The following is a 17,454-nucleotide window of genomic DNA, read 5'->3' on the forward strand; positions in this document are numbered from 1 at the left end:
AATCTTGTGCGTGCTTTATGAAGGCCAAATCATATTGCGGGTAGCATAAAACAACAGTGGTTGGGGCAGCTGAATTACCCTGTATAAAAGAAGCATATTGGCGTAGTGTTTGTCAAAATATTTTACAAACGAAATTGGTCATATTTGTGTCAATTCGCAAAATTTTTAGGGAAATACAGCGTGAGAAAATAACGTGATGGCCGAGTGCAGGCTAATTATTCCTTTTGGGTGACGACTTCTTCTTAAGGGCAAGAGCCGTGCACCAGGCAGACTACGTACAGAGTCACGAAGGAGAGCTGTGCGGTGACGCTCCTGGGAGGTACATGAATCTGAACTCAAATAGGAGCCAGTAACAGTGAGAACGTGGTTCCCTATATGGCACGCGAACTGTTGTAACAAATGCTTGGAAGCTGTTGTTGACGGTGTCATGTCATGTTATGTCATGTTAACCGGGGCCTAGAAACGACGGAGAGGCTCTGTCCCCGGCGCAACCGCAGTGGTCCACAACCCCACGACGACTACCGCAGTCCACTTCACCCTTCCGCCACCCCACACCGAACCCAGGGTTATTGTGCGGTTCGGCCCCCGGTGGAACCCCCAGGGAACGTCTCACACCAGACGAGAGTAACCCCTATGTTTGCGTGGTAGAGTAATGGTGGTGTACGCGTGCGTAGAGAACTTGTTTGCGCAGCAATCGCCGACATAGTGTAGCTGAGGCGGAATAAGGGGAACCAGCACCCATTCGTCGAGCCAGATGGAAAACCGCCTAAAAACCATCCACAGACTGGCCGGCTCACCCGACCTCGACACAAGACCGCCGGGCGGATTCGTTCCCGGGACCAGGCGCTCCTTCCCGCTCAGGAAAGCCGCGCGTTAGACCACTCGGCAAACCGGGCGGGTTGTTGAGGGTGAGGTTGGGAGTGAATTTCGTCGATGAAATGTTACTTGAGCCCTCTCCTCTCTATGGTGTTCTTATTTCTCAGCCCAGGGCCGTCGGTATCTTTTAAACGCGTCTCCGCGAGGCATAAATGCACTGACGGAAAAAAATCGCTACACCAAGAAGGAGTGGTACGACATAAACGAAAGCTGTTAGGCGTGCTCCTACACGTGAAATATGGTGTCTATTCAGATTTCATGCCAGTCGCGTAAGAATGACGCTTGTAGCGCCATTATGAGGATACAAATCAGGTTTGCTTTAAATACATGTTCTAACGGTCGTGACCATTAGTTACCTTCGAAATTTGACGTGGTGAGTTGATGTTAGTTGAGAATGTCTTTAGGGCGACAAAAACGCTACTATCAACACCTCACTGAATTTCAACAGGGTTATGAGGAGCTGGATGTTCTGCCATATTGCAGAAAGGCTTGGCGGGAATAAATCCACTATACGTGATTGCTGGCAGAAGTGGTTACGAGAATGTAGGGTCGCAAGAAAACCGGGCTCCGAATGGGGTCGGGGGTGGGGGATTGTTCTGAGGGAGGAGACCAGACAGCGAAGTCATTGGTCTCATCGGATTAGGGAGGGACGGGGAAGGAAGTCGGCCGTGCTCTTTCAAAGGAACCATCCCGGCATTTTCCTGGAGCGATTTAGGGAAATCACGGAAAACCTAAACCGGGATGGCCGGACTCGGGATTCAACCGTCGTCCTCCCGAATGCGAGTCCAGTGTGCGCCACCTTGCTCGGTGCTCCGAACGGGCATGAGGCACTACCGAGCGGGAAGATCATGGAGTTCGGCGTGTGGGTCCTGCGCGTCGGACTGCATCTACAGCAGCAATCTGAGCAGCAGTGACATAACGGGCTGTTTCAAATCGGGTACTTCAAGAGAGACATCTCTGAAGAGGGCATTCCACTGACCCTACATCATCGCCATTTGCGACTTCAGTAGTGCTAATCAAGGGCTCATTGTAGGGCGGGGTGGGGGTCTACTGTGTTTTCCAATGCAAACTGGTTCTGCCTCGGCGCCAGTAATGGCCGTGTATTGGTTAAAAGGAGGCCAGCTGAGGGCCTGTAACCAGTCTGTCTGCGTGCTGGACACACTGTATCTACATCTGGAGTGACGGTCTGGAATGCGATTTCGTATGACAGCTGGAGCACTCTCGTGGTAGTCCCACGCACCCCGACCACAGATTTATATGTCAGTCTGGTGATTCGACCCATTCTGCTGCCATTCATGTGCAGCATTCCAGGGAGTGTTTTCCAACAGGATAACGCTTTTGCACACACCGCTGTTGTACCCAACATGCTCTACAGATTGTCGACATGTTTCATTGGCGTGCTCGATCACCAGATCTGTCTCTAATTGATCGCATATGGAACATCATCGGACAACTCCAGCATCATCCAAAAACAGCATTAACCGTCCATGTATTGACGGATCAGGTGCAACAAGCATGGAACTCCATTCCACAAACTGACATGCGGCACCTGTACAAGGCAATGCATGCCCATTTCGGTGCTAGCATTAAAAATTCTGGCGATAACACCGGTTATTAATGTACACGCATTTCACATTTGCAATAACTTATCTCGCGCTTACATTAATTTGCGATCTTCCAAAGTTAATCGTTTAAATATGTTGTCTAGACAATGTATTCCCGAAGTCTGCATTAATTATTTGTGGATGTTGCGATTTTTTTCCCATCATTGTACACTGAAAAGCTATGTTACTACAGTCGTCACACAATACATAACTAAACTCTTTGGAAAGTTCATTACATCAGATCATGGTACTACAGTTCAATTTCAACATGTTTTTTAATGTATTTCGAAGTATGCTGTTGCTTCCTCCTGCAGTAGTTTGAGACATTGCAAAGAAGGGAACGGTGTACTGGCACACAGTCAACATGGATTTAGAAAAACATCGTTCTTGTGAAACACAACTAGCTATTTACACCCACGAAGTGCTGAGTACTGTTGATAAGTGATTTCAAATTGATTCCAGCTTTTGAGACTGTACCACACGCCTTGTAGTGAAATGGCGCGCTTATGGAACATCGTCTCAATTATGTGACTGGATTCGTTATTTCCTATCAGAGAGGCCGCAGTTCGTAGTAATTGATGGAAAGTCATAGTGTAAAACAGAAATGATTTCTGATAGTGTTATAGGCCGTCTGCTGATCCTTATCTATATAAACGATTTGGGAGACAATCTGAGCAGACGTCTTAGGTTGTCTCCAGATGATGCTGTCGTCTGTCGTCTAGTAAACTCATCATAAGAACAAAATAAATTGCAAAACGATTGAGAAAAGATATCTAAATGGTGCAAAAACTGGAAATTGAGCCTTAATAACGAAAAGTGTGTGATCATCCAAATGAGTGCTAAAAGGAATCCGTTAAAATTCGGTTACATGATGAATCAGTCAAATCTAAAGGCCGTAAATTCAACTAAATACTCAGGAATTACAATTACTGAAACGTCCCCTTTGAACAATTATACAAGACTGTGCTTAACCTGACACACAATATTTTTAGCGCAACGCAATCTGACTTTCAGAAATCCCTACAAAAGAATGGCCCTAACTAACAGTAAACTATACCTTTCAGAAATCACTTACCTCACAAAAATCTTCGCTACTCAAGCTACTGTAATACAGCGACCGCCACTACTGCCAGCTAAATAAAAGATTCAAACTACTGAAAGCACTAACTACTGATAGGGATAGTTAGCAAATGAAAGATATTAATAGAGAACAAACAACGTATTTACCTTGATATCATCATATATAAATAGAGCAGTTCATGACAAATTTCAAAACTCCGCCATCTCTCTCCCCACATCCACCACTGCTGGCGGCTCACCTCCAACTGCGCAACGCTACGCGCTGTTCACATCCAGCTGCCGCTGCCCAACACTACAATGGCAGACAACAATGCAAACTAGACACAGACTGCACACAGCACAGCCAGTGATTTTTATACAGAGGTGGCGTTACCAATAAAAAAAACCTAAACAGCCTACTTACATAGCCCCCATGCTACCCACAAAAAATTTTACAAATTGGTTTGGCAGTGGCCAATACAGATTTGAAAAAAATTTTCATAATTGCAATAACAAAGGAATCAAATGCACACACTTATTGATACAATGTTGGTCAAAAGCTCAAATTTTCTCACAGTCCATAAAGACAGTCCTGATCGTTCATCACGGTAAAAATGCAGAGTTTTTCTCAAAGTCTGAGCAGTAAAAGAAAATGCACACAGAAGTAGTGGATTTCCATGCAGTCTTGAAGAAGTAGTGTTGTCCTTCCAACGGAAAGACAGTGCTGACTCTTGACATGCAGACAGGTAATGGGCCACAACATAGCAAACCCACAGCAGAGTCATTCGACGTTTTGAAGAATATTGGTAGGTAGGTCATCACAGAGCAGACCCACTGTAGTCCTGGTAGAGATTACGGTATTGGTGGGCCACCAGAGGTGCAGACCCACTGCAGTCCTTGTAGAAATAATGGTATTGATGGATCATCAAAGATGTAGACCCACTGTAGTCCTTGTAGAGATAATGGTACTGGTGGGTCATCAAAGATGCAGACCCACTGTAGTCCTTGTAGAGTCGCCAGCAGCCATCTGTTGTGACTGTGCAGGTGCATAATCACCATCGAAGAGTCTTGCAGAGAATATAGCAAGTCCATAAACCACCACTTGTCCACTCACAAAGTTTTTTTTTTTTTCTAATTGTCCCTAGAACCAGCAATGCTGTTAACCAGTCCCTTGCTGAATTATTAACACACGTCTAAACACTAACAGTCCCTACTTCTCCCATATTGTCCAAATACTATGACCAACAGAAACGTATGTAGTGAAATGTAACTTACAAGTTACTTAATTTGATGAACTGGTGTCAAGTACAATTTTATATCATAAAAATACAGTTACAAAGGTACAAAATACATCATTAAAAACATAATAATACAGATAACATTTGTAGTAATACAGGCTTTACAAAAGATTCGAAATAACATATACATCAGTGTTACAGGAATTATAAGTACCTACATAAAAGATCAGAATAACTTTTGAAACATCAACTTCGCACATGGGCATTAAAACAAAACAGAATAAATAATGTCTAAACATCTTTACAAAGTAAATAACATATTATTAATGCAAATTGTATTTGAGGATAACAGTATTCCTCATCATAGTGAATGTAACTTAGTATTAGAAGAGAAAAAAGTTCTATGAAACAGTACACAGAGACAGGAAGAAAACAAATACACAAGGGTACACAAACATATCGTGGGATAACACAAAAGGGAAAGGACAGGGTTTGTTTTACTGCAGTATTTTGCATGGAGATCTCCCTTTGTTCATCATTATTCCCAAAAAGTCCTATCTATACCTGCTTTCTGTACTTTTTTCGTTTAACTTCTCAATGCATTTCTTCCAATTCATCGCAACTCATTCTCTTATATAGTCTACCCCCTCTTAAGCTAACTTAAATCTACTGAGCTCAGATGCTAAACTAAGGGATGAGGCAATGCAGCAGCACAAAACAAGTAACACAAACAGCAATGATAACAAATACAAAAGGCAAAGCAATTGCAATATTACAACTAATGTAAGGCACTGTGCAGCAAACAAGAAAAATAAATGCGTAGTAAACTGGCTTAACAGCGTAATACAAAGTCAAATTCAGTAACATTATGCCTGGCAAACAGCAGCAGCAAATAAAAAAAAAACATATATCTAAACATGACGTAGCTCAAGCAGAAAAAACAGTACACTAAAGATAACAATGCAGGTAAGGGAAATGTATAATCACATCTTAATGTCTAAGTAATTAAAGTTGTGCACCACAACAACCTATTGTAAAAGAAATATTACCATGTACTTGAAAATAATATTATGTATGCAGTTACTGTTACTAGTCCCTTCTTATTGTTCTTTCCTTTCCAAGTGCTCCTTTTTTGAAGAATGTGGATCACAAAATTATTATTTAATAGATCTGTTGACAGAAAGTGTTCACATCAGCAAATGCATTTAATTTTATTTTATGAAACCAATGCTGCAACACAGCTGGAAAACAGATGTCAAATGAAATAAGCAATTACGCAAACCAAAGCACAAAAACATCATTCAATAGCTATGTGGCATTTCGTAAGTCAGTAGCTCTCAACTCTCGTAGAAAGACACTTGTCATTATCAGGTTTTCAGATGTAAGAATATTTCCCATCAATTCATAAGCATTTCAGTAAATATCATAAATTAAGAGCTCCACAGTGTAATCATATGTTTTCAAGTTCGACCGTGTCGTTTTTGCGATGCTTTCTACAAAGGAACGTCAATAGCGAGGATTATGGCCTCCCCTTTTTTTTTCTACCTGTGCCGCTGAAAGGCTAATGGCGTTTTTTCGGGCGGCTGTCGCCCAGGTGGGTGCCCGCGACGCATTACGTGCAGGTGGTCACTTAACTTTCTTACGGAAATATTTACGACAGCAGTTTCCGCTACAGTGACAGTCTCACATAAAAATATTTCACAGGTCAAGAATTAGCGTTGCAAATCTGTAGAAAGAAAATCCTATAAATATAAGTGTCCAAATAAAATATTCGTCAGCATTGTGATACAGTCACGCATTTACGCACATTTCATAACTCTTAAAGTACGATTCTTGGTTTCCAACATACTTCTTGTTCCTCATATATGGTAGCATCATCTTATTGATCATAAACATATCTCAACAGCATAGTACACATCGTCGTCGTAATAATAACATCATAACACCTCAGTCAAATCTCAAAAACGTCGTAGCTTTCTGCAATAATTTCAAAACCTAAAAAAAATTCTCTACTCATTTCAATAGTGTCATCTACCTCAAACGTACTTTAAAATCATGCTCCCTTACCAAATACATCATTCAAAGCTCTCATAGTATCACAATGATTCCGAAAAAATATGAATAGTTTACAAAGTACAGACAAAATACAGTTTCATAAGTGTGAAGTTACACAACTGTGGATTGCGTAAACATGTGTCACTGATGTAGTAAAAAAATGTTTATCTCTCAGTTAAATGATCAGATAGCTGTGTAATTTGTGTGTTAGAGAAATATGGTACCGATGTGTAAAGTTGTATAAGCAAATACCATATTAGCTAGGGTTCCTTGTGGTTGCCACACACATGGTACACAAAGTAAGCGTGTACCCTCCTGAGGATTAATGAATAATACCCTCAGGTGTTACAGATTACAGCAATGGAGTGAAATGTATCACGGAAAACTTTCTTTGTAATTCAAAAATCTTTAAAAATAAATGTTTTAAGTACAAAATTAATCACTCAAATACGTGTACTGTAGCGCTAAATGTGTGTCTTGTTGCAACATAATCTGTGTGGAAGTGTCGTAGTTATCGTCCTCCGAAAGCTAAGTTCTGCAGAAGTCAATGTACTTACCTCATAATACACAAAAGTGAAATGCTTTGCGTATAAATGTCTTAGTTATTACGCTTATTGCCGTGATGAGGAAAGTACTGTGCTGTAACGTATTGTTGTGCTACGGAAAAGGCAGTCTCATTGTAGCTATACCACAAAAGTTACTACTAAAACATGTTTTACTTTCCAAAAGAATTCAGAAAAACTGTGCAGATATAAAACAGATACACCGCAAAAGCAACATTGTAAATTGTCACTCATTAGTAGTGTCGTGATAAAACCGTGTAGTTGTCACATAAACTAACCACTATGTCGTCTGGTATCTCACAGAAAGTACTTTAAACCCAGAATGTATTTTCAAGTAAACCAAAATGTTGCATTAAAATCTCATTAGCAGTACTGGTAAATGTTCTAAGTATGTAAGCCTTATAGTCGTTCCATAATTGTGCAACTAACAAGCAACAATGTACACACACAATAACACTGTGACGTCTGTTCACTATAACAATGCATTCGTCATTTCTGTTTCAATAAGTTCTCTTGGTTCTTGACTGGATATTTAACTTCAAACATTGTTGCATGTTAACAGATTCTAAGTCTGACAAGCATACTAGTAATGTAAAGTGAAAAGTTTTATGGCAATGACAAAGTTAAAAAGCAGATTATCTTTCAATAAACGGTTTTACATGTGAAATGTGGTGTAAACCTTTACTCTTCCTAGTGCACAGAGTTTCAGCTTCAATGCAATTATCATGTTGTATACATCGGTAAAGAATGTTAAATCTTTTCTCAAGGTTAGCGTCTGTGTTATTTTTCTCTGAGCCAGCCGGCGCAGGTGGCTGCCTGCGGTGCGAGTCATTGTCTGTTCCTTTGTTGGCGCGCGTCGTTATTGGGATTAGGAGACCTAGCTTCTACAAATTCACCGTGACGAGAGGGCCCTGCTCTGTTTGAATCCCGCCAGTTCTGATGCAATTCAGGTCTGTCGTTACAATCATATCGTCTGTCGTCATGTCGGTAGATTCCATAGTTTCTTTCTTGTCGGTCACATGGTGGAGAATTTCTCCCTGAATCGTAACTGCACGCTGGTCCGTTGCGTCTAAAGTTATTCTGTCTCCCTTGATAGTATTTATTTTGGTTCCCATATTGTCTGTTTCTCTTATTGTCTCTGTGATAGTCATTACCATGGAGAGGTGATCTTTCCCTGTAGTTATTACTACTCTGCCAACGGTTGTCATACGGGTGGTGTCTGTTTTGGAAACGATTTGTGTTGTGAGAATAGCCTTGTCGTGTCAAGTTATTACTTCTTTCATTGCGGAATTGCGACGGATGTGACCTGTAATTGTTGTGTTCCTGGTTTCGCGTTCCGCGATTGTCAGTGTCAATTTCTAATTCTTGTAAGAGTCCCTGAAATGCTTCAATGTCTTCTTTGCAACGTCCTGCCAAAATAATATGTCGTAAATGTTCAGGCAGTTTGATTAAGCAAATGCGGATGAGTTCTGAGGGGCTGTATGGGTTTGAAAGATACTGATTCTTATGCAGCATGTCTTCAAAATATTTCATAAGACTGGAAAATTCAGATTGTTCGAAACGTTTCATCATTATGATGCTATGTTTTACTCGGTCTTGTGTGGCTTGAGACCAATATGCTGAGAGGAAGGCATGGTAAAACTCTCCTTCACTGTGGCAATCGTGAATTACCGATCGCATTCTTACAGCTGGTTCATTCTCCAAGTAGCCACACATCAATTCTAATCTGTGTTCTAACGACCAGTTGGGAGGAAAACAATGCGATAATTGATGGAGCCATGATTGTGGATGAATGTCGTTGCCAGAATTCTTAAATGTTTTGAATTCACGTGTAGTAATGAACAGCTGATAGTCAAAATCATCATGTCGGCGAGTCGCATATCGGTCATTGTTAGGTCGTGTCGGCCGTTCCATCTCAAAATTCGGTGCACATTGCCAATTTCTTTCATAACTTCCGAAATGCCCTGTGTTATTATTTTGTGGCTGTTCCGTATTTCTGTGTCCCTCTTCCCGTATTGGGGCGCGAGTATCCTCTGAAATACGTAATTCTTGTATTACCTGTGTCAGCTGATCTTGTACTTCCCGGATTTCTCTTTTGTACTGTGTATTGATTTGATTTTGATTCTGTTTGAATTTTCTAATTTGTTCATACTCTTCTGTGTCAGTGAAGGCTACAGGTCTTGTGTCATTCAGATCATCATCTACCTTTGTAGATAAGTTAGTGACCTGATCCGAAAGTTCGGCTACTTTCTCCGATAGTGAACACATTTCCTCAGTGTGTTTTTATGAACCAAGTTTCAGAGTGTCCATTTGTGTTGACATCGAATGTACTGTGTCCTTTAAGTTTTCCTGAGTTTTTGCAAGTTGCGTAACCGAATCGGTAGATGCAACTGAGTCAATTTTTGCCACAAGGTCTCATGATTTTCATGAGCAATGGTTTGCAGTTCTTTTATGGCTGCTTCGTGATTCTGTAATGCATTTTCATGCCGCGAAAAAATAGGTTGAAAATGCTCACAAATTCGTGTTTTTACGTCATTACAGACTTTTTGACATTTCGATTCAATGTTATGTAACTCAGTAGTTAAATCTTCACGTGTTTGTTAAAGTGTGGTGTCTAACTTTTGAAGATTTTGTTCCATTGTGTCTAACTGTTGCTGTGTTTGTCTCTGGTGTTGTTCCATTGTGTCTAACTTTTTAAGATTTTGTTCCACTGTGTCTAACTTTTTAAGATTTTGTCCCATTTGTCTCTGATTTTGTTCCATTTGTTGCATTAATTGCAATAATAATGTATTAGTGTCTGGAATCTGTTTCTCTACGCTTTTCGGCAGTGCATTTGCACCGGCAACTTTCACATTTTGACAAGCAGAAAATGTGTCTTGACTTATTTGAGAAAACGGTGATGACCCAAAACCTGAATCTACAGTATTTGCGAAATTGTGTCCTGTCATTTCGGATTCCTGAGGCGAGCTGTTGCCGACCGATCGATCGATAATGCTTCCCTGTTCACTTCCTGTTTCAATGTCTACACCATTGTTTGCAGCCTGCTCCATTTCCCTATGGACAATTAGCAAATTACTACTTTGAACATCAGTTAATTCATTACTCGGTGGCGCTAACACACTGCTTTCATTTTCACTGTCATTTCTCAGTTTACTTTGGAGCCTAGTATTACGTTTTTCACACGCCATTATTGTCACAGTATTTCACACGACAACACAGAAAAACACAATTTGAAGATCAAAAATAAGAGAACACATTAACATAGCACTGAAAATAATATCTAGTTAATTGCAGCTGCGAAATACTTGGTGCAAATCTACATGCATGCCACAACTGTTTTACTGTACAACAATGAAAGACTGCAACTACAAAGGAGATTTTCTCTACAATTACGCGCTAGCAATAAACAATAGCTACACTAATTACACAAACTACAAGAAAGAATCAGAAGATTCCAGTGAGGTATCCTCGGGTAAGGGTCGACATATGAAACGTCCCCTTTGAACAATTATACAAGACTGTGCTTAACCTGACACACAATATTTTTAGCGCAACGCAATCTGACTTTCAGAAATCCCTACAAAAGAATGGCCCTAACTAATAGTAAACTATACCTTTCAGAAATCACTTACCTCACAAAAATCTTCGCTACTCAAGCTACTGTAATACAGCGACCGCCACTACTGCCAGCTAAATAAAAGATTCAAACTACTGAAGGCACTAACTACTGATAGGGATAGTTAGCAAATGAAAGATATTAATAGAGAACAAACAACGTATTTACCTTGATATCATCATATATAAATATAACAGTTCATGACAAATTTCAAAACTCCGCCATCTCTCTCCCCACATCCACCACTGCTGGCGGCTCACCTCCAACTGCGCAACGCTACGCGCTGTTCACATCCAGCTGCCGCTGCCCAACACTACAATGGGAGACAACAATGCAAACTAGACACAGACTGCACACAGCACAGCCAGTGATTTTTATACAGAGGTGGCGTTACCAATTAAAAAACCTAAAAAGCCTACTTACATTACGAACAATTTAAATTAGAAGGAACACATAGAAAATGTTGTGGGAGGACAAAGCAAAGACTGCCTTTTATTGGCAGAACAGTTACAAAAGTAACAGATCAACTAAAGAGTCTGCCTATACTACGTTTGTCCGTATTCTTTTGGAGTAGTGCTGCGCGGCCTCGGATCCTTACCAGATAGGATTAACGCAGTACATCGAGAAAGTTGAAAGAAGAGCACCACGTTCTTTATTAACCCGAAATGGGGAGAGAGTGTCAGTGACATGATAAGGGATTTGGTACGGACACGGTTGAAACAAAGGCGTTTTTCGTTGCGGCAGAATCTTTAGACGAAATTTCAATCACCAACATTCTCCTCCGAATGCGAAAATATTTTGTTGACGCCGACCTACAAAGGGAGAAACAATCATCATAACAAAAGAAGGAAAATCAGATTAGCTGTTCGTTTTTCCTCGCTATTCGAAATTGAATTAATAGAGGAGTATTGTGAAGCTGGTTCGATGAACCCTCTGCCAAACACTTATCGTCCGGTATTTATTGTCACATCAAATGAGTCCACGCTTAGACGAAGACTACCCAACAGACCAATGTCCTAAGCGGGCTGCAATCGCAATTACCCCCGTAGTTCGTATAAGCGACTCCAATAATTACTTGTGAGCACATGTTTACATTTGCCGCCTAATAAACATTGGTCTTATTCACTACCTATAACATGAGTAAAAAACTTGGGAGATGTGTAATTTTCTGCAAGTTCAGTCTTCTTCTGAAACCACAGAGGCACTTACAAACATCCTTGCAATCCATATCCAATTAATAGTCTGTAACCGTGTGAAGCCTATTAAGTGATAGTAAGTCAGACTAGCAAATACCCTTCCAGCACATTTATTGTAGGTAAACATAAAAAAAAGAAAATGCCAGTAACAGCCGATAAGGTTTAAGTGCTGACTTCTATGTTGAGTTCCAGGGGGTATGCAAAGGTGAACAATGCTCTATTGATGCTTGTGACCTCAGAAAATACACTGAGGCGCCAAAGAAACTGGCATAGGGATACGTATTCAAATATAGAGATGTAATAACAGGCAGAATACGGCAACCCATATATAAGACAACAAGTGTCTGGCGCAGTTGTTAGATCGGTTACTGCTGCTGCAGTGGGAGGTTGTCGAGATTTAAGTGAGTTTGAACGTGGTGTTATAGTCTCGCACGAGCTGTGGGACACAGCATCTCTGAGGTAGCGATGAAGTGGGGGTTATCCCGTACGACCATTTCACGACTGTACCATGAATATCAGGAATCCGGTAAAACATCAAATCTTCGACATCGCTGCTACCGGAAAAAGATCCTGCAAGAACGGGACCAATGACGACTAAAGAGAATCGTTCAATGTGACAGAAGTGCAGCCCTTCCGAAAACTGCTGCAAATTTCAATATTGGACCATTAACAAGTGTTAGCGTGCGAACCATTCAATGAAACATAATCGATATTGTCTTTCCGAGCTGAAGGCCGGCTCATGTACCCTTGATGACTGCACGACACATACGTAGCTTGACGCCTCACCTGGGCCCGTCAACACTGACATTGTACTGCTGATGACTGAAAGCATCTTGCCTGGTCGGACGAGTCTCGTTTCAAATGCATCGAGCGCATGGACGTGTAGGGGTATGAAGACAACCTCATGAATCCATGGACCCTGCATGTCGGAAGGGGACTGTTCAAGCTGGTGGAGGCCCTGTAATGGTGTGGGACGTTTGTAAAATAGTTCAAATGGCTCTAAGCACTATGGGACTTAACATCTGAGGTCATCAGTCCTCTAGACTTAGAACTACTTAAACCTAACTAACGTAAGGAGATCACACACATCCATGCGATCGTAGCAGCAGCACGGTTCCGGACTGAAGCGCCTAGAAGCGTTCGGCCACAGCGGCCGGCAGAGATGTTTGCAGTTGGAGTTATATGGGACCCCTGATACGTCTAGATATGACTCTCACATTTGACACGTGCATAAGAGTCCCATCTAATCACTGTCATCCATTCATGTCCATTGTGCATGCTGACGGACTTGGGCAATTCCAGCAGGACAATGCGACATCCCACGAGCCCAGAATTGCTACAGAGTGGGTCCAGGAACACGTTTCTGAGCATAAACACTTCCGCTGGCCACCAAACTCCCGAGACATGAAGATTATTGAATACATCTGGGATGCCTTGCAATGTGCTGTTCAGAAGAGATCTCTGCCCCCTCGTATCTTATGGATTTTTGGGCAGCCCTGCAGAATTCGTGGTGTCAGTTCCCTCCAGCACTGCTTCAGACATTAATGGAGTCCATGCCACGTCGCGCTGCGATACTCGGCTCTTCAGTGTATACATCAGGGTCCCAGCATTCGTTTCCTGAGTACGGGCCTGGTAACCCCAGGATTCCTGAGCTGTAGACTGGTAAGAGCCGCCAGTCTTCTGTCACTGTAAGCACTGCGCGTGCTTCAGCAACCAATCTGTGGAGCGGTGGTGGAACGTTGTGTGTCATGGGGAACAGAGATCATGGCTTGACTAGCTGGATCGTGAGTCTCAAGGTGTGCTGTGCGCTGATGAAGTGCATGGGTGTTGAGGTGGAACAGTCGTTAGTGGGCAAAATGTGTGGGAGACCTGCCGCACCTAAGACTTACCTAGGCACACGAGGCTCTCTCTAGGTGGACTTTTATTTTCCTAGCTGCTCGTGAGACCGAGACGGAAATTTTCTGAAACTTTTAGTTCTTCCTCCCAACGGAATGGGTGGAGTATTTGTGAGTACCAACACTCACTCTAACAAGAGGGCTCTTGTAGACAGTCTTCCTGACTCAGAGATTATACAGACTTCCTCGGTACGTAGCATTAGAATGCATGATACTGGTGAGAATGTGTTTTTTTATTGTGAAGCAGGAAGAGGAAAGCTTTGAGAAGGTTTTGCCTTTTCTATTCAAAAAGGTTTAGAGGAAATCACAGGTATATTGAAATTAGTCAAGTGTTTACATTGCGGAACTCTGTTGGTTGAAACTGTTAGTTCCCAACAAGCAAGCAGCAGCAGGAAGGCTAAATGCCTTGGGGAATATGTCATAGAGTGGAGCTCCACAACACCTTGAATTACAGAGAAGATATTGTGTCATGCAGAGATCTGGTCGATGTTGCCGAAGAAGTAATGAGCTCAAGAAGGAATCGTTGATGTGCAAAGTATATTAAAAGGGTCCATGGGGATGTCGCAAAATCTGACCCTTTCATCCTTACCTTCAATAGTGTGAAACTTCCTGAGCATATCAACGCAGATGTCGTTCGCCTAAGCGTATGGGCTTATGTCCACAACCCAAGGTGCTGTTATAAATGCCAGTGCTTTTGGCAGACCAATTTGGGATGTAAGGGTGAAGCCACTTGTGGCGAATTTTGTGAGGCCACCAATGACGGAATTGACTGACCCTCTCCTCTGAAGTGTGTCAGAGTAGTGAGTGCAGTGTCTTCCTTCAAGAAAGGAAGATACAGGGGATTAAATCATCGAAACACATCCTGCATGGTGGTGCCAAGAAGATCTGTAAGACCGTGCAGCCTCCTACATTCACTACATCTTTTGATTCGGCCATCAAAAATTTTATTTCGATCGCCAACACTTCTCTACAAAAGTAGGTTGGTAGTCTGAGCACTATTACCTGCATCTGTCAGTGCACTTCTCAAGATATTGTTATTTCAGAGCACACAGCTCTCCCGAGAACATCAGATAAAGCTATTACTGCGGAGCTCTCACCATCTCCAAAGGCATAGCATGGTAAAAAATCCGGCATCGCCTCTACTGCTACTGCAGTAGCTTCTACGAAGTCCTCCCAGAACAAAAAGCAAATGGGAAGGTTCCACTGTATGCGAAACAGGCGGTAGACCGTCAGGTCCTGTCAATTTCATTCGACTTTTTGGCTCTTCTTCTTCTGCTTCAGAGTCAAGGGACTACAAAGTCTGCCAGGGACAACCATCTTGTCCCAAGGCTGAAACTCCACTGTTGTTGGCTCACCATCCTTGCGGAAAGACGTTGAAGGTGGAACCCCATGATAAATGGCTCCCATACCACAGTGGAACATGAATGAATTCAGGACCGATGTAAACGATCTGCAGTTCTTGGCACGGTAATGACCCTTGTGCTTGTGTTTATAGGAAACACGTTTTAAAGACACTGACGCGCCTGTGCGAGGAGCTGTACCCTCCTCCGAAAGGATGACCAGATTGGGGAAAGAGCTGAGGTAGGTTTTGCTAGCACACGACTCTTCTGCTCTCTCCTTGGTTACTGTCTTACAAACAGTTGCTAGTGGTGTTCACGTAGGTGAGAAGATCACTATCTACTCGCAGTATTTACCTCCCAGAAAGCGATAGACTCGACTCTGAGGCCCTCAGAGGCCTTGTTACACAACTCCCCCGCCCATTCCTCCTTCTGGGTGATTTTAATGCTTCTAATGTATTATGGTGCTCGAACCATGCTTGCCTAAGTGTTCGAGTCTTGGAGAAACTCGCGATGTCTCAGCAGCAGTTGATCCTCAACACAGGCAGTGTCACTCATTTCTCGGCTGCTCAACATAGTGGTAAGCAACTGATGACCTTGTTCCAGTGACCACTTCCCACTGTGGATACAGTTACTCGATGGAGGAATGCTTGAACAGAAACCAACGAAATGGATCGTCAGCAGGGCTAACTGGACGCTGTTCAGCGAACTGTCTGTGTTGGAACACTGCAACAGTGTCCAGAAAAGGGTTCATTACATAACGTGATTGATCCACAATGCTGCTGACTTATCCATCCCAAAGGCTTTAGGACACCTGAAGAGGCAACCTGAACCTTGATTGGCTGATGAGTGACGTTCAGCAATCCACGATAAGCGTGTGACTCTTTCGATGGTTTATATGCCCCCCAACAGCAGCCAACCTCACAGTCTTTCGAGTCACAAGAGCCAAGGCTCGACACATAGTGAAGGAGAGCAAGGAAAGGTCATGCAGACATTCCTGGACTCTATCAACCGTTCCACTTGTTGTACAAAAGTACGGGAAACAATCAGGAGGATTTCTGGCAAACACAGTCATTTACCAATGACAGCAGTGCCGAAACAGGGGTATCCTCAAACAATGTCCAGAGACATGGCACAGACGATGGCAGAGCATTTTGCAGCGACTACTGCCAGTGGCAGTGACGATCCGTCGTTTTGCCGCTGCTGTGCGACTGCAGAGAGAGTCAGTTTGGCTTGAGATCCAATAACTCTGAGTCTTAAAAAACCACCTTTTCTCGAGCAGGTGGCTGGAATCGGCACTGTCGGAGAGCTGTGATACTACACCTCTTCATGCCAAATCAGGTACTGCATGCATCGACGTTTGCCAGCAGCATCAAAGAAAATGTTTTAGACTGATATAGCAGTCAGGCCGTTTTCGCCATTCATGGAGAGAGGCTATTCTGAACCCTCTCCTCACACCAGGAAAGGACCGCACATGTGTCAGTAGTTGCTGGACTGTAGCCTTAACGAGCTGTGGAGGAAAGACCGTGGAGCCAATGGTCAACCGCCGTCTGGTCTGGTTGTTGGAGACTGGGCAACTCAGTCGCTCTCGGCGTGGATCCACTGACGACAACCTGACCTACTAGAGTCTCCTAGTCAGCAGGCTTTCGTACGCAAACATCACTATATCGGTATATTCTTTGATATCAACTAAGACATACGACACTACTTGGAGACACACTAACTCCATCAATGGGGCTTTCGTGGCCACTTAGCCATCTCGATACGGTCTTTCCTGTCTCTTGCGATTCATTTTTAGCAGTAGAATGGTGTCTTAAGAGGGTGACTAACTCACCCATGTTCTATTTGTAAGTGGTCAACCCTTCCATATATTCCTGTGGCGGAGTTTTAGCTCCTCTGTCGCTTTTCTTCTGTTATTCTAGTTGAAGCACGTTTTACCGTTTCTCCTTAGTTTCATGGCATGTGACATGGAATGGTTGTCTGGGTTAAAGGGAATGAGGTAGGAGTGATTGAAT

The sequence above is a fragment of the Schistocerca piceifrons genome, chromosome 6, assembly GCF_021461385.2.
Source record: "Schistocerca piceifrons isolate TAMUIC-IGC-003096 chromosome 6, iqSchPice1.1, whole genome shotgun sequence".
In the NCBI taxonomy this organism is placed as follows: Eukaryota; Metazoa; Arthropoda; class Insecta; order Orthoptera; family Acrididae; genus Schistocerca; species Schistocerca piceifrons.